Raw genomic sequence first — 26,448 nt, 5'->3', positions numbered from 1 at the left:
TGAAAGCCTGTAAGTGTGTAAGTTACGGGAAAAGTAAAAGTATGATCATCATTATCCTCATCATCATGAGGAAATCATATATTTACTTACGACTCAATCTTTTGAAAATAAATAGTTTAGTCCAATAAACTTACAGTAAAGAGTTGTATAATTTTATTAAGTAAAGTTCTTATGATTTTTTACTAAAACGTAGTATTTTCTTTTGTTTCAGATCATATCATCATATTTAAGGGTGAGTAAATTTATAGAAATACTAAAATATTATTTTATTTAGTTTAATTTCTTTATTCACTTCATAAAAAATGAACAGACATGCAATGATTGATAAATTATCCTAAATGTAGGCAACGTTTTATAGGTTATATGAGATTATTGCATACAATTAGGAGCCTTAAATTGTGTCCTGTGAAAAATAATTCAATACTACATTGTACAATACTTATTACAACAATTAGGATTCTCAAATAAAATACTTTTATAAATTTTTGCCACACCATTTACGGCGTTGATTTTTTTTACAAATAAAAAAAATAAAAAAAAATAAATTGAAAGAAAAGAAGATATTTTTTTTAGAAATAATTTTTTTGATCTAATTTAAAAAAATATATTTTTTTTGTTTAAAAAAAAACGAATCTTAGAAAACGAATCTTCAATATTTTCTCATGGCTTAGAGCATGCTACAGCAGTTACCACCTCTTTGATTCGCTATGACTATGGGAATTATAAGAAATTCTTAAAGTAAAATCTATTATCTGGCTTTTAGTGTATTCAATGGTGAGGAGGAATTATTTGATTTTTGGCATCCATCTCATATGTGTCAAGACAAATACGTAGACGTATTTAAATAATACATTGAACAGCAGGTTATTTATTTTTTTCGTCGCTCATTAAAAAAATTATAAAAATTGCTTTCTTCAAACTATTTCTTTATTTATATGGATATGGTGCCTATTTGAAATGCTTTACGGAGGTCAAAAAATATAAACATGGGGTCTACCCAGGTTGGACGTTTCCTAGAGAGTGTTGCCTTTTTTTGTTTCCAAAGGGGTAATCTTCCTAAAATACTGTCAAGGTGAACTGGCAGCATGAACGATTCATATTGTCCGCGAAAGTGCATCTCTTTCAAAACCACGCCCAGACAGTATTAAATAACTTTGCTGGACTTGCGGAACAGTATGCCTATGCGTGTATTTGGACCTGCGGGACCGCCGCTCAGCACTACTTCGCAGGATCAAGCTGGGCCACACATGCCTCTTCACACCCTCCCTCCAAGCTTATTCATGAGGTCTTTTGGTTATCTGCTCCCTCTCTTTTATACTTAGTTCTTGGAGTGCTATTGCGGCCCACGCTTTCATTTCAGTGGTGGTTCTCTCCACTATACACCTTCGAGCAGGAGAAAAATAAATGCTCTGCGTTTTTTGCGGTTCCTTCTGCGGAATAATGTGTCTCGTCATAGTCGCCAAATTTGTTATTCCCGGAAACAGCCGTGGCCTGGAAAGAACTGTGTTAAATAGAAGTCTGTCTCACCGTGTTGTCTGTCAATCCAGGCTGGTACTTTCTTAATAATTGCTTTTGCCACTCATCGACTTGTCCCTCTTTCCTTTTTGCGCTCTCCGGCCGTTACACGCCTATTCATGGCTTTTGTTTTGCAATAGACTCTACTGAACTCAGATGCCATTCGGTAGCATAAGACCAGATGATAGCAATCGCTTCGTACGACACCGTTCTAAACGCACAGGTCGCATAACCTGGACACAGCCTTTGCCTTATTGACACATGTGTTTTGGTGCATTTCGTTGAGCCAAAAATGGTTTTTGATAAAAAGAGGAACGAAGATGATCTTAATGATCAAAGGAACGAGTTGAGTTGGTTAGCGTATGTTTCTTCGTCAGTTTTTGAGATATTAATCTCAAATTTTGTACTCGTTCTCCTCTTCATAAAATGCTGCTTATTTGGTGGAATCTCGGATATCGGACCACTAGAACGTATGGCTGCCCCACAAACTGTATGACCGGAATCAAGTTCTTGTATGGACAACTTTTTTATTTGACGCGATATGTGCACAAAATTTGGTATGGATTATAACCCAAAGCAATGAAACAATCTCTGAAGAAATTGTTCTGATCGGATTATTATAGCTTATAGCTGTCATACAAACTGACCGATCCAACTCAAGTCCTTGTATGGAAAACTTTCTAATTTGATGAGTTATCTGCACGAAATTTCGCATAAAATATTATCTTGCTCAGCTTTAATATTCGAGCATATTGATCAGATCGGATTATTATATCATATAGCTGCCATACAAACTGACCGATCCAACTCAAGTCTTTATATGGAAAACTTTTTTTTTGATGAGATATATCCACGAAATTTCGAATAAATTATTATCTAATGCATAGCTGTAATATTCGAACTTATTGATCAGATCGGATTACTATATCATAAAGCTGTCATACAAATTGATCGATCAAAGTCAAAACAAAGATATTTTGTTACCCTTCTATGCCAAAAGAAATATTAAAGCTTCGGTTTTTTAAACACACATTCACTCCAAAGGGCTTTATTCACTCAAAACGTTGTAGAACTCACAAAATTTGTTTTAAAAATATTCACTGCACATTTCGTAATTGAATACTCTTCGCACTCTCTCTTCCATTATTTGCCAAATAAAGTTAATTCAAGTGTTGATTTGTAAACATTTCCATCATCATCAGCAAAATTGAACTTAAACATTCACACGTTGCACATTACTTAATTGCACTTATTCTCAACTTGCCGCGCCTGATGTGGCAAGCCACAAGCTGCAGCCTCATCTTCGCCCTACAACTGTAGGTGAAACAACAACTCAAGCGGGTTGCTGCCCTACAAACATATGAACACACACTCACACATATGTAGAGATAGGCAAACATAAAGCTAATTAAACGCGTTAAATGTAAATAAAACAAAAGCAAAGCAAACCACAAGTCGCTAATTAACTTGATTGAAGTAAAATGCGCTTATCAGCACAACCACAGCGAAAGCCGCCGCGTCGCCGCATAGCCGCAACGTGCACACCCTGTAAAACCGAATCGCGAAATCGCCTACTTAAAGCACACACTCAAGCCTCAAGCTCAGTGGATTCACACGCATAGGTCTGCATGTGTGTACGTGTGTGGTTCCACTTGCATTTAAGTGCAGCTTAGCGCCAAGTTGGCGTAGGCTTAGCTGCTGGCGCATGCACTTGTGAACACCGCGTTTGTGTAGGCCCCTTGCTTAAGAGCTGATTAAGAAATTTTAATCAAAATCCCATCATAATTGCCAAAATTGATGGTTTTCATTAGCGGTATGGAGCGTGTTCAATGTGCGCGAGGCACAAGCCGACAAACTAAAGCGCGCTCTCTGCAAGCTTGTGAGTAGGTATTGAAATGTTTGTACTTATGAAAGTGCAATGGGTGTATTCTCTGGAAACTCCTTTTATTTATGAACTCTTACTACTTTTAATAAGGTTGCGAATGCATGAAAGTTTAAGGTAGTTAAATGATATCAAAACAAGCTATAACTTTGATAAATTTTTTAGCAAGTTTACGGGTCTCTGTTTTTGCGGTATCCACGAAATGTTTTCACAAAAGAAGAAAGATCTAGAAAACTTCAAAAATTGTTCATAGATACTTATTTGACTGGGTACTAAATACTTTTATTCAGTTAGAAGGCTAGATGTAACGGCTCTCGAACTATATTGCATCTTGCTAAGAGGCCTGTAACATGATTATTAATCCAGTGTTCCAATATTCCGAACATTCGTTGGTGATGTGCTGTCCTCATTCGTATAAAATGTTGACTTGAAGCGGAAACAATAATAATTTCTTTCACTTAAATATGTTTTTATGGCTGCAAAGTGTTTTTGCTGGAGGTTCTTCTTCGTCACTTTAACATGGAAAAATCCTCAGCTCAAAGGCATCGTATTTTGGTAAAAGTTTATGGTGAGCTTGCTTAATTTAACTGCGTGAACGTACCAAAAGTGCAGTTTGTACCTTTTATAAGCGGCCAAAAAAGTTTGAATAAAAAATATAAAAAAAGCTAGCAGAATTTTTAGTAGTTACTATTCAACTATTTTCAAAGCGGTGCCATATGAATTGAATGCTTTGTATTTGGTGGTATCAAAAGTACAGAGTTTCTAAAACCAGTTGAAACCATTAACGGGAACGCTGCCGACAGGCGCCTAGTATTTGCGACAAGACACGTGGCAATAATTTTCCATCTTGACAATACACGGCTTCAAGTTAGAAGGCGAGTCAAAAACAATATTTAAAACAGCGGCTGAGAAGTTCTACCTCTTCCGCCCTATTGCTCAGATTTTGCCTCTTCTGATTACCATTACTTGTGGTCAGCGCGCGAGGCCCTCACTGGAATGTAGTTGATATCAGAACGGAGTATACAAAATTGGCTTCATTGATTCTTAACCGTCAAGCCAGCGAAGTTTCTTTGGGATGAAATCACATAAGCAGACACAGACGAATCAGTTTTTCTGTCCAGTTATTAGAGTTGTTCTCTTAATAAAAGGTGGGTTCCAAAGTAAACAGGACTTTCTGAAACTAGTTCCCCTGGTGGCGCCATCTACATATATGTCTATATATCTGCTATCTTTATCGATTATCCAGTGAGAATTTCATGAGTTTTCATTGATTGGAAGTGAAGTTATTGCGTTTTAAGTGTCAGTATGTTTGTGTTATCATTGCGAAAATGAGATTCGAACAAAGAGCCAACATTAAATCTTCTTTTAAAATTGGTAAAACTTTTACCGATACGTTTCATTTGATGAAACACGTTTAAGGCGATGATTGCATATCCCGTAGCAGAATGCACGGGTGGTTCCAACGTTTTCAAAATGGACGTGAGGACATAAATGACGATCAACATGTGGGCCAATCAAAATCCGTGGTCACCGGAAATTCCATCGAAACTGTGCGTGAATTCATCAAAAATCAGCCGAAATCATCATTGAAATTCATGGAAATGGAATTGAACATCTCCAAAACATCGATTTATCGCATTTTGACCGAACATTTGGGCTTACGAAAGGTGTGCGCACGGTTTGTCCGGCACCGACGACCAAAAATTGTTCAGAATCCGACATTCAAAGGACGATTATTTGACCAAAAGTCACATTTTAACCATTAACCACTCCCGGTATTCACCTGATATGACACCGTGCGACTTCTTCCTTTTCAGAAAAATGCAGGAAAAAAAGGAAAGCGTTATGCAGACGTTGAAACCATTCAAAAGGCTTGCACCGGCATACTGGCTTGACGAAGCGCGTGCTTCAGACTCTTTTATACAGCTTTAGTACTTCAACCAAAATTTAAGGAGTTTGTATAGTTCCACCTCCTTTGGCATTCACTGCCGTCTCCTCTTAGTAGATATTTGAAAATCGTATATCATGATCTGAAGTATTCGTCTTAGAAGTGTAAAACAAAAACTCTAAGTTATGTTGTGGAATCACGGTTAATGTGGTCTCATCCACTACAGTTCACTATGTTAAAAATGTAATCAACGGAGTTTAGAATAGGACTGGATATGCCTCGCAACATCTGTCGATGACAATTTCTGAAATTTATCTGGTGCTATACCATAAGCCGGCCCTAAGTTTTGGGGGCGCTACTCAGTACTCACTACTTATTAATGTTAATATGTTATGCCTATTGACAAACACTTTACGTCACTTCTATTGGTAAACGAACTAATTTGCTTAAACCTCCCTGATGGCACACTGCTACACTTCAATTTTAAAAGCAAAACGAAGTGTGTGTTCTGTTTGAGTGCTCTCATTTAGTTAATGACTTTTAAAGCAACAACAACTATTACTAACAAGCTTTTGTTAAAACTGCAGTTTTACAGACACAGTGGATGCAACTCTGTTTTCAACACCGTTGCAGCTATGGACTTCGAAGTGACGCTGGTAGGACTTTCAAGGACGATTGCACACTATCACTTACAAACGCAATTACCTACATGCATATACACCTTTTATAGAGCCTCACCAGCAAATAACGGTATAGCTATTTTCATCGACTATACGAAGCTAAATTAAACACTGGCAATCACTCGCTGTCGGCTTTTGTTTGCTTAGTGCCCACTATCAGTGTCAAAGTAGAGCTATTTTTCCATTGAATTGGATGTAAGGACTAACATGTAGTGACTGAAATGCTGGTCAGCTTGTGTTTATGACAGTCAAGGCTGCAGTTATCGGTGGCGCAACTAGGAAACCAACTCGGAAACCGGCCAGCCAACCAGCCGACCAACGGTATGCCTATCATCCTCATTACAAAACTGTCCAGCGTTAGCTTTTGTCCTTCAACCACATGGTCCTACCTATCGCTGCCGCCGCTGCAGGCCACAACAAACAAACAGTTTGGCAGCAGATAAGCAACTCCTTGGTGAGTTTAAATGCCGCTGCAACACACATACCCTGTGCGATGTGACGAGCTATTGAAAACTTTTTGCAAACGGCGCAATCCAATATTGTCGCTGTCGTGCTGAGCCCAAATCAATCCAATCTATTTTGGTGCCTCGAACTCTGTGCAAGCTCTCAAGTGCAGTAGATTGAGGAACTGGCTGGACGAGTGCAGTGAAGTGAGCTTGTTGGCTTGCTGACTCGACCACACTATTACCACGGTCCCGCAGTCCCTTCAGCCTGTTGGTAACGCTCATCTCGTTGCTTTGTTTGCTTTTTGGCTTAAATAGAACGCCTCTGTTTCGACTGGAGCTACTCTATTTCGGCAGTCGTTCAGCTCAGCTGCGAACTCGCTTTGTTTATTTGTCTGTCTATATTCGTCCGTCTGCTGGGTTGTTGATTTGGTTTCGCCTCTTTTGGTTTATTACCTCCCTTAAATGCTGAAGATGCTGTCGACTGCTGAGCTACGTGCTTGAACTGTTTGCAGACGTGCTTGGTCCGCCGCGCCGATTGTCCAATGTAATATTTATCTCGACCAGTCTAACATATCTACATACATACAAATGATTGTATAACAACAACATCAAAGCCACATCAATAAATGCGGCTCTTTGCGGCGAGCGTTCTGCATATGGACGAGTGACCAAATCCTTTTGACTCTGCTTTTTTCCTGCTTCCTTTGTTCTCCTCACTCAATCGAGTGTTTAGTTGAGCGTTGAGGTGTTCGAGCTGTGGAACGGTGTGTTAGGGAGTCTACTGCCCAGTCATGCTGTGCGCTGTGTTTCTCTTTAAGCGCGCCGGTCTTCTATGACTGCACACACATATATTTATGTGTATGAATTTCTTGTTTGTTTATTTATGATTTCAGTTATTTATAAGAATTGGATTGAAATCAAATATATATTTTTAGTTTTCTGACCGCAAATACCGACTTGCTGGCAAATATTCAATTGTTTTTGGCTTGTAAATGCGCTGAGCTGTGGCTAAAGCATACCAATAGGCGTGTAGCCATAAATAAACCGCACTTGTGGTTGCTTCAACGTTTTTAGAAGAGCAGTGGTCTTTAAATTTTATGCAAGTTGTGGTTTGGTTTAATATTAGCTAATCTTTTAAGTTAAATTGAATTAATTTGATAAATTAAAAAAAACGTTTGGATAAATAATGTAAAGCAGGTTAAAATTTAATAAATCTTAGAAAATGAATACTTTACAAACTTTTTTTTATTTTCTCTGTAACCTCAAAATCAATTCTTTGGTTTTTGGCCAATGTCATTAGTACTTTCTTGGTCTCAAATTTAATCCAAATTGTTAATCTTTCTAGTTCTTCCACTTTCTTCTCTGCTATTACAACCTGATACTGCATTAAATAATTTCCCGATAGTCTAGATTCAATTAATATCTGATCGTAGCCATGACATTTTATTATTTGTATTCCCCAATATTTTTTTTATTTCCATGAACGCTATAAACATATGTTTATACAAGGTGCCTTCCAAAGTAAACAGGACTTAAAAAAAAAAAACAAATCAAATGATTTTTTCAGCAAAATCAATTCATTTTATTCAAAATAGTCTCCTTAAGCTTCAATACTGCTTTTTGCACGGTCCAAAAGCATGTCGAACGAGTGTTTTAGCTCGTTGGTCGGAATGGCCGTCAGCATGCCGGTGCAAGCCTTTTGAATGGCCTGTACGTCTGCATAGCGCTTTCCTTTCATGGGCAAATGCATGTTTCTGAAAAGAAAGAAATCGCACGGTGCCATATCAGGTGAATACGGGGAGTGGTTTATTCAATTTTAAAATAAAATTTAATGTTGGCTCTTTGTTCGAAGCTCATTTTCGCACCGATAGCACAAATATACTGACACTTAAAACGCAATAACTTCACTTCCCATCTATGAAATGTCATGAAACTGGACAATCGATAAAGATAGCAGATTCCAACGCACCAGTCGACATATAGATGGCGCCACCAGGGGGCGCTAGATTCAAAAAGTCCTGTTTACTTTGGAGATCTCCTTGTATGTATCAGTGATCGGTATTTCTATTTCAACCGCTTGAAGTGGCCAGAGGTCTCCATACTATACGTTATGCAAAATTACAAGAGTGACTATGTTTAAGAAGCACATTTACTGATCGGCTTTTTTGTTTTAAGGCAATCTTTCTCGTTAAGCCAAAGCACTTAAATAACGAGACTTACAAATTCTAAGAAAATTTCAAGTATCCAAGTTGATCATGTTCTGTTAAAATTTTTTGTTTGATTGCTGTTAAGATACTTTAACTATAAACCACTTCCATTTAAACAATCGGGTTACTCTGATCTTATCAACTTGTTAGTCTAAGAATCCTTGTGGATCCCGCCTTTTTAGCCATTAAGTAGGTACTACGAGTACTTTATTGGAAATTCAACCAATATTCTACATGTTTATGATCTTACTGTTTATTAGAATGTTCGGGTTTCAGCTTCATTATCTGTGTTGAAAACTTGTTCTCCTAGATAAAATAATTATGACTCGTTTACTCTCCAACGTCTCCAGTTCATCTGCGTTTACTTCGGTATTGCTTTTGGTTTTCAGGAATACTTCACCTCATGCCCTGCATGTTAATGCAAGTCACATCTACTAAAAGTATCTCAGCTCGATGACGACTAAAATTTCCTGGTGTGTTTCCATGTTGACTATTATTCTAGCATTCATAATGTATGAAGACTGATTTGAGTGAAAAGTTTTGACTAAAAATAACACATGTGAAATGCATTCGGAACCCACCATCTCTACGACATAGAGAATATACTTTAAAATAGTTGATCCCCAGGAAGCAATCACAGCTGGGCTTATCTACAGCAATTGACACTCATAGCTACCTACCGAGGTATGGATATATTTGCTTCTTTTCTCTTCGCCTCCACATTTGATTGCATTTTTTGCCTCTGTGTGCCTAACATAAATGCAAATAAACGGTAATCTGCATATGTGCGTAAGTGTATATGTGCGTGCATTAATGCCACAACTCGTATGCTGTTGCGCGTTCTGCCATAAACCCGTTATTGACCACCTCCTGTGATGCTGTTATTGCCGTGGAATATTGGTCAGCGTGTTGGTAATGGCAATTGAGCGGCAACGCTATCGGCACCTACACAGCAACGACAGCAACAACATTAGTAACATCAGCAACAACAACAACAATATCAAGCATATCGCCAGTGCCCAGAACAACCTCAATTTTAGTGCCAACAGTTGGCAGTGTAGGTCAGTGTTATGCGGCAACAGGCTCCCTTCATTCCATATTGCCACATGCAGGCCGACCATCCACTGTGTCACCCCCGCGTGACCACTTGCTTTACTATTCAGCACTTGTTGCCTGCTTTTTCAATGTTTGTTGTTGGTTTTTTCTTTTCTGTTTTTTCTCCTTTTTTGCAACTTTACACCACTATCACATATTTCATTGGCGATTTTGCCGCTCAAGCTTTACAATAACTACCAGCGCCAATAGCGCAAGCAACAACAACAACAACAACAACAATAAAAAAGCGTTTGTGCCTATAGCGCGCTGCTGCCAACGGTTATAAACGATTTATGGTCACATTTATGGCTTATTTCTTTTCATTCGATTTTTCATTTGTTTTCATTTTGCGATTATATTCTTTTATTTGTCCCCTTTCCACCTTTTGCACCTCCGCACCTCCTCATAGCCACATTTTCTGATTCGATTTCATATTTTTCTTTTTGGTCAACCTTATCCTTTCACACTCAGCACTTGCTCGCCGCTCACATGGATGGATTATGTCCACTATCTTTTTTGCGTTTTTTTGTTTTTGTTGCTGTTTTATGGCATTCTTTCCTGGTTATGGGCTTTTACTGATATTGGCCGCTTGATAAGCTCGCCTCGTACCCTGAGTATTTGCTTTGGCACTGTCAGAACGAGTTTATTTTATTTCGGTGTTTCAACGTTTTCGCCATCCACCACCATGTACCTTCAGTGGTCTAAAAACAATATAACTATATTTATATACACATAGGTATATTATATGTCACTATGTGTATTTGTAGTTATAGAGAGTTTATGTTCTACGCTCGCCTTCATCCATTCCATTTAAACTACAGTTTAGGGCTTTCAACTCAGCGTGTCCACATTTTTGCGTCAAATAATCTTTAATTCTGGCAGTTTATTTCAATTTGTAGCGAGTCATAAACCACGTATGCAGTTTAATCCAATATACGGGGTATATCGATATATTTCTCTTCATTGGCAGTTAAAATGTCCCCGTGGCTTTAACCAAGCAGTCTTTCAATTGTATCCTCTCTTCAGTAGTCAATATCTCTTGCAGTACCAGCTGATCAAAATTTACCCAGACCTTACTATTTAGACTGCGTACGCAAGCCGATCGGTAAAAAATGTATCGAACGTTTCCCTCTGGGTGTTACAAATATCGTGTCCACCTGTCTATGTTAGAAAACCCTGAACAACGAGTTTGGATAATGTTTCGAGTATGAAGCGTGCCAATTCTAGGATTGTACTAAATAAACTGAATTTTTTTTCGAAATATTTGTTAGTAGCTCAGGGCCCATATTCTTCAAATGTTTTATTACTGTTGACGACACTTGGGTTTATGATCTCGCAACCGTCCAGGTTAGGTTAAGTTGTATCGTACATTTGATTCAAAAATCGTTGGATTTCATAAAATGAGATACATATTTGTGTAGACATAATGAGCACTTAACAGTCCGTTTCCTGTAATTCAACCCCTAAAGTAAAGTTTAATGAGTCTCTAGCGCTTGCAATAGAAACGAGGAGAGACTGATAAATTAGAAGTCCTTAACAGTGACATGAAAGCTTTTGTCCACCTTCGGGACTAACGCCAATCTAATCTGCCGCCAAGTCATACAAGAGTGGCCTAATGTGACGCTGTTCGCGTAAATAGGGTCAACCATCTGAACTGAAGCTGTGTAGGTATAATGACAAAGAGCTCGGGAGACTTAAATGCTTTAAAAGATTTTATAGCCCACGTAAGATGACGCTCGTCCAAAAATCTGAAAAAGCCTTCTTGAAGCTCTGCAAGAAGTACTCCTTCGGATATAGGTTTAGCGAAAAGTGAGCGTCCAGGAGTAGCGGTAGCGACTCCCCATCACTCTTAGTCCAGCTATAGTTTCCAGTCCCATCTGTCGAATATCAAAACAGAGTAGGATTCTTTGCGGGAATACGCATAAAGAGAGAAGAAAAAGGACAGGTCTCTAGGTTTTCATAAATGACTCTCCAAGAAGACATTTGGGCCTTCCGAATTGTATATAGAACTCCTTTATACGATGTCCAATCTAAACAGAGTTCGCTTGTAGGGGCCTTATTGAATAGTCTTCTGCCTGAAGATCTGATTTCCGATAACTCCGGTGTCCACCAAATTTCCTCATTCCTTTCTGGGTTTACAGAGGACAAGCTTTCAAGAGCAGACCTCTTTTCCTTTCTGAGTTTGCAGAGGACAGGAACTTTCAGACTTATATACAGAAGTAAAAGCTTCGGCGTACACATCAATCGCTCTGGCAGTTTTGAGCCTCTACTTGGCGTGACCGGAAAAATTAATCGAAGATTTTAGCCAAAACTGGTTTGTTTTGTCAGTCCTGGCCAAATTTGATCACATGATATTTAGCATTTCATCACATTCCTCCATAAACTTTTGATTCATGAACTAAAATAGCCTTGAGTACCACTCTTGTTCTTTGGTTTGGTTGGTGAGGTTAAGCTTTCGAACCTTTTTCTACTTTAGCAGTGTCATAACTTTTAGTATTTTCAATAAGTTTTGCCTCTTATACGAAGTATGTATAGTACCGCCTTGCTATTGCTTGAATGCTTCTACATCTTCTAATCTATTGTCTATCGTCAGATAATTGAAAACTTGGAACATTGTAAAGCGTCTGCCAAGGCAACTTCACAATGCTTCCATCAAGAATTGACGAGAACATAAGAACAGTTCTTATTGTCCCGAATTTGACTTTGACTAACGTTATTCTTAATGAGAAATTACTTCATTAAAGAACTACTTTTTCGCTTTCTTCAAATTTTTAATGGTACTATTATTCTATAAATTCAAAAACTAAAAGATTGCTTGCTCTATGGATTGTTCGAGATATTTTGAATATGAATGTGAAAATCGAATTCAAAAACTATCACAATCATAGCCAATTTCACTCCTCCGTGACTGTTCATCATTCTCAAAGTATTGTTGACGACTGCTCAATCGTAAAGTCTGTCCAACGGTCATATTCAACGAAGTATTTATTTCAACCACTGAAAAACATGTGATGAAAAATCAATCGATATTTCTAGTCTTCAAATAAAATGCACTGTGCAAATACAATATATTCAAGGCTTTTGAATGTGGAAACGAAAGGCCAGGTACCGCATCACCATTTTCAAGTGCCATTTACTAAAAGCTCAATATTGAAAAATAAAAGTGAAATACGTACGTGGAATCGCAGAGCAACTGCATTGCACTTAACTCCAGCGCATTCAGATGAAAGCGAAACAAAAAATAAGCTACGAGAGACGTTAGATTGCTTACTGGCTTTTGTACTGCTCGTCAATAAGTATTTCACATCGTTGAATAGTTTCGGAAGATACAAAATACATTGATTTCGTTATGTGAAGCGGTATGTCACCGGTCCTCCCGATTTTCAGTAGAATCTGTCTTCAATCCCAACATTTTCGTAAACGCTCCGGGATAAAACCGGATTTTTTATATTTGGATATCACATAAGATTGAATTTAGATAGATAAGAAGGTCTGTATAAACTGTAAAGTGATATATAAAAGTTCAGAAGATCAAAACACGGCACATACATCAGCTAGTCCACCGCATCTGATTGGACTCAGACGCTAAAGCTCTGAAAGTTTTTACTGCCATAGCAACTAGTTTGGACTAAAAACATGAGAAAGAACTCTGCTGTGTTGAAATATGAGGTGACATAAAATTTTCCTTTAATAAGTTTTTCGGGCTCTTGCCAACTTACGAAACGAAGAAGTAACTGTGGAGGATACCAGAATCGTTTAAGTGGCTATAACGTGAAAACTATAAATTAAAAGTTGCTATATGTTAAGGGTTGGTGAGTTTTGAGTGGAGAAAAATTAGAAGTTTACAAAACTAGAACTTTTCAAATTTTCTTCTTACTTATGCAGACAAGGTCGGCCGTTTTGAATGTTTACTTAATTTTTGGCAGCTGTTTTTCTTGAATGCGTTTTTGGTTCGTTGTTGTTGTTGTAACGAGTATATAATTCCCCTTAGGATGGCAAGAATTAGATAAGTAGTCTTGGAGGGCATCTGTCGTGCTGTTTCGAAGGGGTGGACCACAGGGAGAGGGTGTCAGATGTATAGGGTTAGCAGGGCATGCAAAGAGGCCGGAACTCGTTGAACGCTGGACATATGTTTGATATGTCAGGGTCGATTCTGGGTAAGTAGGAGTTGAACTTGATACAGTATCCAGAACAAAGCTGCGCAAGGTTCACTCTCGATTCTCGCAGTAACTCGAGCTCTTCGTCTGCAATGGATGGTGGTTTGACTCCAAGTACGCCATTCAATAAGAGGAGCCGTTGATGGTGTTAATGGCTCCACTGTGAATGGTGGTCAGTGTATGTCTAAAGTACGCTGCGTCCGAAGTCCGGTCGGCGTATTGTTTTGTGTCGTCGACGTAGTTGAGAAAGGAACTTGTGATGCTCCTAGGAGGAGGTTCCGCTCCAACAGTTGATTGCAGGGATAGGGATGATTTCTGTAGAAACTGCTTGGAGATGAGTTCATTGTGCTCCTTGGTTGGAGCATGCGGGCCTCACTGTGCAGGTGTTCGATGGGAGACATGAAGAGGCATCCTTTGTAGTCCGGAGTGCAGTATCTGAAGCTTCCTCATATGCGTTTCACTGCATCCAGGCGACCATATAGATGCAGCGTAGTTAAGGACGGCCGGCTGTTTGCTTTGTATGTTGCCAACAACGTTTCTTTGTCTTTTCCCCATGTGTTGCCAACTAGCGATTTGTTGCGGCTCTGCACTTTGGCAATAATCGCTGTCGTAAGAGGAGTGAAGGAGCACATGCTGTCTAGTGTCACGCCTAAATCTTACAGTTATTGACAGCTGGAATTTTAAAGCCATCGACTGCAATACTAAGGTCAAGTTTGTACTCCTTCGTCCAGTTAGTGAACATGGTCGCTGTCACTTTAGTGGGGAGAGTGTTAGGTCCCGTGCAGCGAGGAAGCGAGAAAGGTTGGAGATATAGCCGTTTACGTGTCAGCATTTTCCATCGTTTCGGATCGATTTATGCTTATTCGTAACAGTTTTCTTCGATTGTGCAATATATCTGGGGTGATTACTTTGAAGGGGCCAAAATAGATATTCGTGAATAAATAATATCCGTATAATTTCTTAAGAAATACAAAATACGCGATACTTTATGATAAACTTCGTATTAACATTTACTTTCTAAAAAGCTACGTACATCTGAAATTATCCTCGTAGTACTACTGAACATATGCAATAAGTGCAACAGCCACTAAGCTTTCTACAACTTCAGTTGCAATCACCCACGTCAGTTGGCGCGCAAACAAAGTGGGCCAAGCTGTATTTGGACTCAATGTACTGCCATTTGTAGGAATGCCATTTCCATTTGTTGCTCGCTTTGAAATATTTTTACTTTTCCTTTTCATATTCTTTTACTGCATGAATATAGTATGTACATACATGTATGTATATCACTTATATATATAAATATATAGTATGTGTACTCTGTGGTAGCTACTTTAAAATATGATTGTACATGTATATATTATATATAATATTGTTTATATTTCCCTTTTGTCTCCACACACCCACACACTTTGCTTTGTTTCTGTCCTTTGTCGGTTTCGCCCTGCTCCAGTTTGCAGCCTTTTGCCATGACGCCATGACAAGATTCTTATCAGTAGTCATAAATATTTTTGTTCGCAAACAGAGTATAAGAAAAATGGAAAATATTTTGGCGAAAAAGAGTTCAAATTATTTTATGGCATGTTTGGGTGTTGATTTGTTGTAAAGCATTTGTTGTTAGGAGACATTTACTTTTTTGGCATCTATGTAAATCGGCAGACAAAGTCCAACAAACAAAGGATCACAAATTGCCATAAATCACGATAGATTTGAGTGAGTTGAAAACATCAAAATAAAAAAAAAATGTTCACTTGAATAAAACAGATAAAATGTGGGTGTATTATTTCTTTGTCAAATTAATTTGTTGACATTTGTAGATTCTGCAGGTGAGCCGGCTGCTCTTTAGAAAATTTTGGCAGTTATATACGTATCAAGTTCGGCGTTGACATTTGCTCAAAACATTACAATAAAATTTTGTTAGTATCAGAAAAGCTTTTACTTTAAGTTTTCTTTGTACTCGGCCCTAAATACATTATTTTTTATTCTGTAGCATATTTAATTATTTTTTCTGAAAGAAGGATATCCAATTTCACTTATTTTTGGTCCAGGCCCTAATAAAGGAAGATCCATTTCGAAGTTTCTTACTTTTCAAAGAATAACCACAGAAACTTCACATTTAATGTATAATTTTTATTGTCATTCGAAATCACATTCTTTTGCATTTATGATCTCTTTCAAATGTTGCCCGAGACTACGTCTTAGATGGTCTATCTGTTCAGTCCAATTTTCGATAACTCGTTCCAGCATTTCAACTGGTAATTGGCGAATGACGCGCGTGATATTTTGCTCCAAAACCGGGATCGAAGCGGGATTGTCGGCATATACTTTAGACCTTACATATTCCTACAGAAAAAAGTCTAACCGTGTGATTTCACACAATCTTGGTGGCCAATCGACCGGGCCAAAACGCGCAATATCTGCTCATTGAAGTGTTCTCTCAATTAATCCATAAATTGACGCGATTTGCTTGAATTGAAGCCGTCTTGTGGAAACGAAATGTCGACGAGATCATATCCTTCAATTTCAGGCATTAAATAGTCGGTTATCATGGCGCGATAACGGTCGCCATTGACGGTTACGTTCTCACCGGCATCATTTTTGAAGGAATATGGAACGATGATTCCACCGTTCCAATAACCACACCAAACCGTTGTTTTTTCTAGATGAAATGGTAGCTTGTGAATTTCTTCAGGTTGTCTTTCGTCCCTAATGCGACAATTTTGCTTGTTTTCATACCAAATTGAGCCAGAAATAGGCCTCATATTTCAACATATTCAATTTAAGATCCCGACGAAAAATGCGCCATACGTCAGTCCAAGTTCCCGCGAACGGCGTCGAATCGACTCTCCACGGTCTTCGCGTAGACTCTCAGCTGCTATATTTTCATCAGTGCGTGCTGGACGTGGTCGAATATTATCCAATAATGAATGACTGGTCTCAAGATGGGTGATGGTGTCGCGAATAGTTCGCTCAGTAGGCCGATTATGTTGACCATGAGTTGAGCGAAGCGCACAAAACACATTCTTTACAGAACGTGAATTGTCGTAATAAAATTTACTGATTTGTAAACGTTGTTCAGCTTGTCACGACTCACGCGTGATCTGTCAAAAAAAGGCTGTTGAAAAAAGTTCCTCTACTTGGATAACCCTATACATTATTTTTCACCGTACTATAGCCTATTTCAGTTCTTCTGAAGGAAGTATATCCAGTTTCACTTGTTTTTGGTCTTAATCCTAATCTTATCCTCTGTTATTTCTTAACTTTCTGGTTTTTTTTTTTAATAGAATAGAAGCTCGATCTCATTAGTTTTGAACCACTTTACTTGAAACCCTCTGAAAAAAGTTTTCTAATTTGTAATAAAATATCATGGTTAAAAATTAGGTTTTTTCCCATATTATAAACAAATTTAAGTTCAAGTCCCTTATAGGCGACTGATAGAGAAAATTGCCTTAGTTTACGAGCGGATTTCCCTGCCAGTTGCTTGCAGAACAAGTTTGTGAGTACTATACATATGTAAACAACTTTTAGTGCGTGATTTGCGTTATTCTAAGAGCTCTATTGATGCATTTACTAGCTGCTCTTGGTATGCTTTCCATACGCCATACCGGGTATTTGTTTTTTCATTATTGGTCTCCATTCGGATTCCACCATACATTTAGAAGTACAGAGTACTGTAGCTGATTTCTATACCTTAGCGCCTATGTTTGCTTTCCATAATAGCTTCGTTTCTACAATTAGTCCCAAGTAGCTTAACGATGTGTCGGATATCAGGAACTAAACTGCTTAATAAAATCATTAAGCTTTGAAGTCGGTATTGGCGGGGTAATGAAGCAACGCAACTATTGAGGAGGCACGTTCGCGTTGGAGTTCGCTATATATTTATGGGTCTATGAAGTCTGCAGAAAAAAATATTCTATTTGGAGAGTAGAAAACTGTGGCGTTTGTGAAGTATTGGTTCAATTTTATCGAGCGGAATGTCTTTGCCTCACCAAAGGATATCTAAGCAGACAATCACGTTAACTTCGTTAGCTAACTAATACAGAGATTTCATGAGCCACAATAGAAGAAGGATTACTTGCTATCATTTACTATTCGATCGACCGTAACTTCAGAACAAAGATAATCCTTTCATCTACCTCCCATACGAAGGAAAGTTACCTGAACTCAACTTCTTTCCCACCACATTTCCGCCAAAGAAATCACTTTGTGCTGCATTTAAGTACTTTTTCATATGCTTAATTATCAATTCACAACCACAATTCGTCTGGCGCAGCACTACTTTTCAAACTACTTTTGGGTGCATTTAAGGGGCTCATTGCCAGGCGAGACGTGACGACGCCGCAAGCGCGTGGCGACCACAAAATTCTACTGCCGATTGCCACCATAATAAACCTAACACAACGGTCGATTTCCGTCCATACGGAAACGTGTGTACACACGGCGAAGTTGTCGATGGAGTTAACTAACGGTACGTTACCACCAAAATGCCCTTGAATTAATAATGAATTACGTAAAAAGGTCACGTATTAAGTTATTGGCTGGCGAAATGCTTACGGAGCAATGCGACTCACTCGAAATTTGTACGGATTTGCTGCGGTGGCTGAGCTGCTGAGTGGTCAAAAAATTTGGCTGCACCATAGGATTTGTGTGTATGTTTGAATAAACACGGAAAGGTATTCTAATGCGAGGCAGTAAGAGCGCAGGGAGAGCAATGGCTGCTGAAATTTAATGCAATTAAAAGTGGATGACAATCAAATCCCATGGAAATTGTCGTAGCCTATTAGGAGGGACGTGCCGGGACAATACAACAAGGAAGTTGAGCAGTGACGGTCGCTGAAAGCGTACACCGAATTTCAATTACCCTTACTGTAAGGCGAAGAGAGCGGCGAAGTAGCGCTGAATGTGCGGATTTTCGACCGCAAAAAGTAGCCAAGAAATAAAATAAAACACCCAATTTGCATTTCTCACACCCAAACAAATCCAGCTTTTGCCGCTTACCCAAGTAGCTACACGATATTGTGGTACTCAACATTTAGTCCGGATATGTTGAATTTGTACCAAATATTTATACCACACCACTCGTAATTCACATATAGACGCGCATAAATTCCAGCACTCACACACACACACCCACACTCACCAGAGCCGAGTTGAATTTTTGCGGCGCACCAAAGTCATCTCACATTTTGCCACCAGCTTAAAGCGAGCGTTGCACGGCGTTGTCGCCTAGTCAGTGGCAGCCATTAGAGGATTAAGAAAGTGCTTGAAAACCGTTTTTTCTTTGCGCTGGGCAAGTCGGCGAATTTGCTGCATTTTGGTGAATTTAATTTTGCTTATATGCTGGAAATTCGCTGCCATCAAACCGCAAAGACCTCAGCCACATCCGAGCAATGGCGGGCAAAGTGTGTCGGTGCTTTTAATGTTCGGTTGCATGTCAGGGTCGGCTTAGATGAATTTTTGTTGTTTTTTCTCCAAGTACTGTTGCGCGCAATAGACACTCGTTTAATCCTCTGAATTTCGCAAATGACTCTCAACTCAGCGCCAACGGCGACCAGTAAAGTCCGCAACATCAACAAGCGAGTTCGTAACCCACTTTAATGCGGCACAGTGGGTTTGTTGAGTAAAAAATATTGTCGGAGTGAAATGTTTATTGATCAGTTACATCTTGCTACTAAGAACAACACTTAATGTCATTTTAAGCATAGCACACCTGGACATTGTGACCAGGTATAATACTGAGTAGTGCGCTTTAAGGCTTAGCTGGGTATATGAAGGGATCCGAACAAGAGCACGCTTTCCTCCCTCAATTGCATACCAAAAGCTTGGATCACTGCGTCGCAAAGACTAGTTGTGGCGGCTTTTTCTTTGGTAACTACCGACGAGATATATGGGGATATGGAGGAGTTGCTGAAAACGAGACCCAATAAGCTTTTTCACGGATGGATTGAAACTAGGAGGGAACATTGGGTGGGAGTATTCTGTGTGAAGCTCTCCATTAATCTTACGTTTAGGCTACCGGACCACTGTAGTGTATTTTATGCAGACCCAGCTGCTTTTAATGAGCGTTGTGCTCGCTAACTGGGCGCTCAAAGACAGTTATGGAGTGCCTGTTCTCAATAGAAATAGTATCAAGCTTCTTCATCATAGCGGCATCGCTAGTTACTGCAAAGCCGATGAGCCATAGGGAACACCTTTGCCAAGCTCACATTCGAATGGAGCCGAGTTGGATCTCCATCGGCATCATATGTTCTAGCATTGGGCCAATGGACCTCGCGTGCGCTTTATTGGTGCTGGTAGACGACGCACTCTTGTAAAAGTGCGAGATCCTTTTAACCTCGAGTAGAACGCATGCAATTCTCAGAACTACGGGCGCTTAGCAAAGTTCATCTTGCCGCAATTTTTGTCTTACATGAAGACTAAAAATTTTGTCGTACGCAAGTCAAAGTTGTCTGTAAGAAGGTGTGGTTGTTCAGTTTATACAAGGCTGAGGTTGAAACATCTCGGCAGTATTACCCTTCGGTGAATTAGTCGACAGAGCTGGATTTGAAAGTAATCGTCTAAAAAAATTTGTGGTAGGCTAAAAGTGTAACCAGGTCCTGCTCCACCTTTGCCACGGAGTAGAGATCTTTCTCTTCCTCTGCTCCCTCCGGCCATCATTGCTTCGTATCTCTCAGAGCTGGAGTATCTTCATCCATTCGGACGCCATTTTTGAGGGTCTTTTGATCAATTATATAGGAGTTTAGGTACCACAATGGGCCGACGTTCTAAGCTGTCCAAGTGAGATCTCTGTTCGAATCGACTTCTTAACATAACCTAACTTACATCTTTTGAAGTAAAAACTTATATACGCCATATTTTTCAAATTCGATTTAGATTTCGGCGGTAACCAAATGTCAGCGCTTACTAACCTATTCGATGCGATCCATTATATAATGGACCGGAACGATGTTGTATAGTTAATGCGAAAACCCGAAATACACGTCTTCGGAATTAAGAATAATTGATTTTCTTTGCTTTCAAGATCTGGCTTCGCGTAATGTTCGACGTCGTCTAGATTTTACAATAAAAGAGTCTGTAAGCCTATATTGGACATAACATAAAGGGACGTTGACATACTTTTCTGTAGATTTGAATGATTTGAGTTTCCAGTGATCTATTCCAAAATGAAATTCCTAGAATTTGGAGGAGTGTCTGATAAGAATTTGTAGAACACCTTGAACAAATTACGAGCGGAAAATCCAGAGGTCTTTTGGACTGGCTGGATTATACAGGAAATGCTACCAAATTTGAGATCACTACTTTTAAAGTAGTTTCTTCTGAAACTCCTTCGGGTTTGGGTATATAGACTTGTTTTTCGGCATTATTATTTTGGATATTCGGATATTTCGGAGCATTGCCGGTACACAAAAAAGAAGAAAGACCACCCCATTATTGAATTTACTTATTTACGGTTCTTAAGTCTTAAATATTTTACCCTTAAAAAGTTTCAAGTAATAATTTTCCGTTATTTCTTTTTTTTTTCAAGAAAGTCTTTGATCAACTTAGTTCATCCTCTCTTTTGCCGTATATGCTACCGAAAGTTTCGCCTTAAATTTTCAACCAATATATTCACAGCTCGCTCAATTTAGCTTGCAAACACCAGCAGCTACTCAGCAGTGACCTCGGCAACCTCCGCCGTCGGCTGACTCTTGGCCTGACTGTGTCGAGTGTTTGTTTGTGTTGTGTTTTGGCAACTAAGTTGCGCCTTTGTTTCGCCGCCTCATTGTTGTGGCTGTGGTATATTCGCGCCACTCACTTGGCACAGCGACGCCCTGGGCTCTAAGTAAAGTTGCCATAGATGCGCCTCTCGAGTTAGAATGTGGGCGCAGGATGCGGCGACGGGTGTGCGACAAGCGTAATTCCTGCCACTAATTTGTGTATGTTGATAATAAATCATTTATGGCCGCCAGACGATTGTCAGTCAGTTGGTGGTAGTCACACAATGTGCGAGTACAGCCGAAATTGCTGTGCGGGCGCGTGTGAGTGTGTGTGTGTGTTTGTGGGTGAGGATAGCGGATATGCGCCGGTGACCCTTCCAAATGGGCGCTGCCTTGACTTTTATGACACTACTTGTGCAGCGAGTTTATGCAAATAAACACATACGCACATACATACACATACGAATAATTTGATTACTCACGCACACATAAGCAAAATTCCATGCACATGTATATATGAACTTATGCGTGTGTGTTTGCACAAACATATTGTCTAAAGTTCCTTGCCAGTTTCTTCCGTCATTTTGTGGCCATTTTGTGGGTGCCATCAAGCATCTGCAAGACAAAAGTGCAGCATCCTTTGCATGTTGCATCCTTGCCTTGTTGTAGTCCCGTAATTTCTGTTGCTGTTGCCTCAGCTCATTGTGCCACTGTCATCTTTTGTGGCCATTTTGTACAGGTGCCAAGTTTGCCATCATATCATGGCGTGTCCATATATTTGTATGAATTGTTTCCAAAGCCATCAAGCATCTGCAAGACAAACTCCTTCTCCTGCCCCACCCTCTTTTGCCCGCCTCTTCCTCCTGCGTGCCTCTGCAGCGTCCTTTGGACTCTGCATGCATGTTGCATCCTTGTAACCTTGTTGTAGCCCCGTAATTTCGACTGTTGCTGTTGCCTCAGCTCATTGTGCCACTAACATCTTGTTCGAGCTTCTTAGGCCATTAAGGAGCATTAGAGCTGGCCTGGCTTTGTTGTGTATAGTACTTGGCAAGTTTGCAGTTGATTTCCGTTTACATTGGTTGCGTGTGAAACTGTTGCCTCATATCATGGCGTGTCCATATATTTGTATGAATTGTTTCCAATACAATTTTACTTAACGGTACATAGTTTATGAGCTAAAAGTTTAAGTTTGTTCTTGAATTTATTGAAGTTTCTTCGTAAGTTTGATTTAAAGCTAAGTGGTTTATAACTTTAGTTGTTTTTATGAAAAATATGTCAATAATTCTACTTTTGGATGTTTCTAATGAGCTTAAATAATTTTAATAATTTAAATAATTTTTCATATTCCCGGCTTTTGAATTTTTAAAAAAAAGTCGTTCTAATAGAATATTTTTTGAATTCATATTCAAGATGAGAAACAATAACATACGTCGCTCTGATCAATGGTAACAAATCTGAGATACGTTACTAAAAATTAGATTAGGTTAGGTCGTAGGGTTGTCCTTCTTAACGTTGGTTTTTTGTGAACCCCAAAACACCCAAATACAGATCACCTGACCCTTATAGATCGACGAATCACTTTGAGCCTGCCACACGTTTGTTAAATTTGCCAACCAAAGCAATCCCAGCAATTTCACCAGATTCATCGAAAGTGTCTCGAGCAAAGTGTTTCAACTTCCGCCTGGTCCAAGCTGGATAGTTGATAAGAAAGTGTTTGGATGACACTCGTCTTTCTTACATACAGATTTGGTACTTTCCGTCCGACAAGATATGTAACCTCAGCGCGTGTGAGCTTATTTGACAGTGCTCAGTCAGAATGAAAAGGAAGGATCTGACAGCCGCTCCAATTATGTTTTTTGACCAGCGCTTGCCAAGCTTACAGCAGGTCCATAGATCCAACGCTAGAGCACAAGAGGGCAACGCAAGGGTACTCTCGATATCAAGTTAATCAGTTTCTAGTAATTCCCTTGTTACCCAATACCAAACAGGTCGGATAATAAAGTGGGTTGAGGCTATTGATAAAGATGTCAAACACTTCTTGACTAACCTTGAGCGCACTGTTAGTGAGTTTAAGGGCAGCTTTTCAGCGTATACCATTCTTGAAGAAGTTACACTTAGGGCCAGAACTGAACATCAACTAAATTCAGATTTGATGAAGAAGGCACTTCCCCTACCTTGAAGTTTCGATTCGTCCGTGAATTAGTCTAGTAGCTAAAATTCATCTCTTGGTTTGACAAAAAAGAGCTCAAGAAGGAAGGCTACTTCACCCTTTTTACCTTTGCCCAAAGTTTCGAGATTTCATTTCGTCCGTGATCATTGGTTCCTAATGTATATATAGGTTAGTATGCTACCCAATTTACATGTCTTGGTTTAGTACAAATATAAGATACCGAAAATGAAATCGGTTTAGTAGTTCCTGAGATATGGTTTTTGGTCCATAAGTGGGCGAGGCCACGCCCATTTTCAATTTTTAAAAAAAGCCTAGGTGAAGCTTGCTTCTGCCATTTCTTCCGTAAAATTTAGTGTTTCTGACGTTTTTTGTTAGTCGGTTAACGCACTTTTAGTGATTTTCAACATAACCTTTGTATGGGAGGTGGGCGTGGTTATTATCCGATTTCTTCCATTTTTGAACTGTATATAGAAATGCCTGAAGAAAACGACTCTGTAGAGTTTGGTTGACAAAGCTATAGTAGTTTCCGAGATATGTACAAAAAACTTAGTAGGGGGCGGAGCCACGCCCATTTTTCCAAAAAAACTGCGTCCTAATATGCCCCTCCCTAATGCGATCCTTTGTGCCAAATTTCATTTTAATATCTTTATTTATGGCTTAGTTATGACACTTTATATGTTTTCGGTTTTCGCCATTTTGTGGGCGTGGCAGTGGGCCGATTTTGCCCATCTTCGAACTTAACCTTCTTATGGAGCCAATAAATACGTGTACCAAGTTTCATCACGATACCTCAATTTTTACTTAAGTTACAGCTTGCACGGACGGACGGACGGACGGACGGACAGACGGACGGACGGACAGACGGACGGACGGACAGACAGACAGACTCTACTCGTCACCCTGATCACTTTGGTATATATAACCCTATATCTGACTCTTTTAGTTTTAGGACTTACAAACAACCGTTATGTGAACAAAACTGTCCTTAGCAACTTTGTTGCGAGAGTATAAAAATTGGCTTTCAATAGAAATGTGTTTTTAAACATGATGCCTCATTTCAAGGTAATAAATATTTTCATTCTGTTGATTTTGAAGTTTCAAAAAGGCTCTTTGGGCAATGCTCAATAAACAGGGGGTTTGGTGGATAAAATAGACCACATACCCCCACACTTTTACACTTTTTTTTGGGGTAGAGAAGCTTTCACGTGACATTAAATCACGTTGGATGACGTAGGAGCATAATGGTGTGGCAACAGGAATGTCCAGAGCTGCTTACAGCAGTACATTCCAGGCGGAAGTATTTTCGACCGCTAAAGCGATTGAGATTGCCGTTAGCCGGCCAGCCATAATTAAGGTAATAATCTCTCAATGTATCACGTCAGAAAATATCCTTAGATACAAGGAGACAGTAGATATGGCGGCAACTGGGTTCTAGGCCGGAAAGGAATTCCGGGAAATGAAATAGATGATGAGATTGCCAAAAAGGCCATACGACAGACTACCGAATCAGAACAGGAAATACGAAAGTCACTAAAAACAATATGCAATAAAATTTTCCAAAAGAGGTGACAGACGTAAGATGGAGGGTGATAAATACATGCATTATCGGCCAGGTTATGTGCAAGAGCACCGAAGGAAACACGTAGATTTTTACTCACATGGTCTCGAAATGGCTGTAGTATAATTGTTGTTCAAGTGACAGGTCTCAACCTATTGTCTACAGAAATGCAGGAAAGTAGTTAGGAAAGAAACGCTAGAGCACCTCCTATGCTTCTGTCTAGCATTATTAGAAATCGGTTTATATATTTAGGGGTTTCGTTGTTTAGGAGACTCGATGAAATATCAAAATTATAATAGGTGTCAAGAGGGTCTTAAAGTTCGCATAAGGTCTTAACGTCCTGCGCGACGAATAATTCAGCTAAAATTAAACCGTACATCCATCTGGCAGTACTAAGGACTAGTAGGTCTATGCATGGCATTATTAAGAACCAGTAGGTCTATGCATGGCATGATCGCCGGCCAGTGTAACCTAACCTAACATATTTTAATCTCAAGTTGTCTAAATTGTTCCTTCTTATAAAATTTCATCCTAAATGTAGGTAACGAAATAATTTTTTGATATTCTAGCCTACATTTAATATTGTGCTTGAAGTATAGACAAATGGCTCTATAACCATATTAGAACTGCAAATGAAATTATTTTCTAATATTGTTTGCAGTTAAGAAGCCTTTGAAGTTAAGTTTGATTAATTCCTTTTTTTTAATTATTGGTAATTTTCGTATAACTTTATTGTATTTATATTTTATTTAATTACTAAAATTTAAGTAAGCCACTCAATTGCTAAGTACAGCATACAAATTATATGAAGCGTTGCCAACTACTTTTATACGCATAAATGCCCGCAAACATTGAAACTATCCAAGGTTTATTCTGTGCTGCAAATAATTGTTGGTTGCAGTTTATATAATATAATATTTATAACCTCTTCCATACATATATAAATATACACAGAGCTTCAGAAATGAATATCATCGCACATATACTTGAATATTGGCCAAAGTTTAAACACACACACACACATATATATATATGAATATAACTTTATAAGTTAAATACATATGGAAAGTCGTACAACACAAATAAATGGCAAAGTTAAGCGAAGGCTATGAATAGAGCAACAAGTTCGCTTTCGAACACACATGCATACATA

General features: G+C 39.0%; 1 long non-coding RNA gene across 1 annotated transcript in view; it reads left to right on the top strand.

Moving 5' to 3' along the window:
* The first annotated feature begins 207 nt into the window (after positions 1-207).
* The window catches only part of LOC126758626 (uncharacterized), a 237,543-nt gene continuing 211,302 nt past the window's right edge, over positions 208-26,448 (top strand). Inside the window, exon 1 of the long non-coding RNA XR_007666863.1 lies at positions 208-232. This is a non-coding gene — a long non-coding RNA (uncharacterized LOC126758626). The remainder of the gene's footprint in view (positions 233-26,448) is intronic.

This window comes from Bactrocera neohumeralis, chromosome 5 (genome assembly GCF_024586455.1).
Source record: "Bactrocera neohumeralis isolate Rockhampton chromosome 5, APGP_CSIRO_Bneo_wtdbg2-racon-allhic-juicebox.fasta_v2, whole genome shotgun sequence".
Lineage (NCBI taxonomy): Eukaryota > Metazoa > Arthropoda > Insecta > Diptera > Tephritidae > Bactrocera > Bactrocera neohumeralis.
Note: the sequence above shows the minus strand (reverse complement) of the source record. Positions and strands in the feature narration are given on the sequence as shown.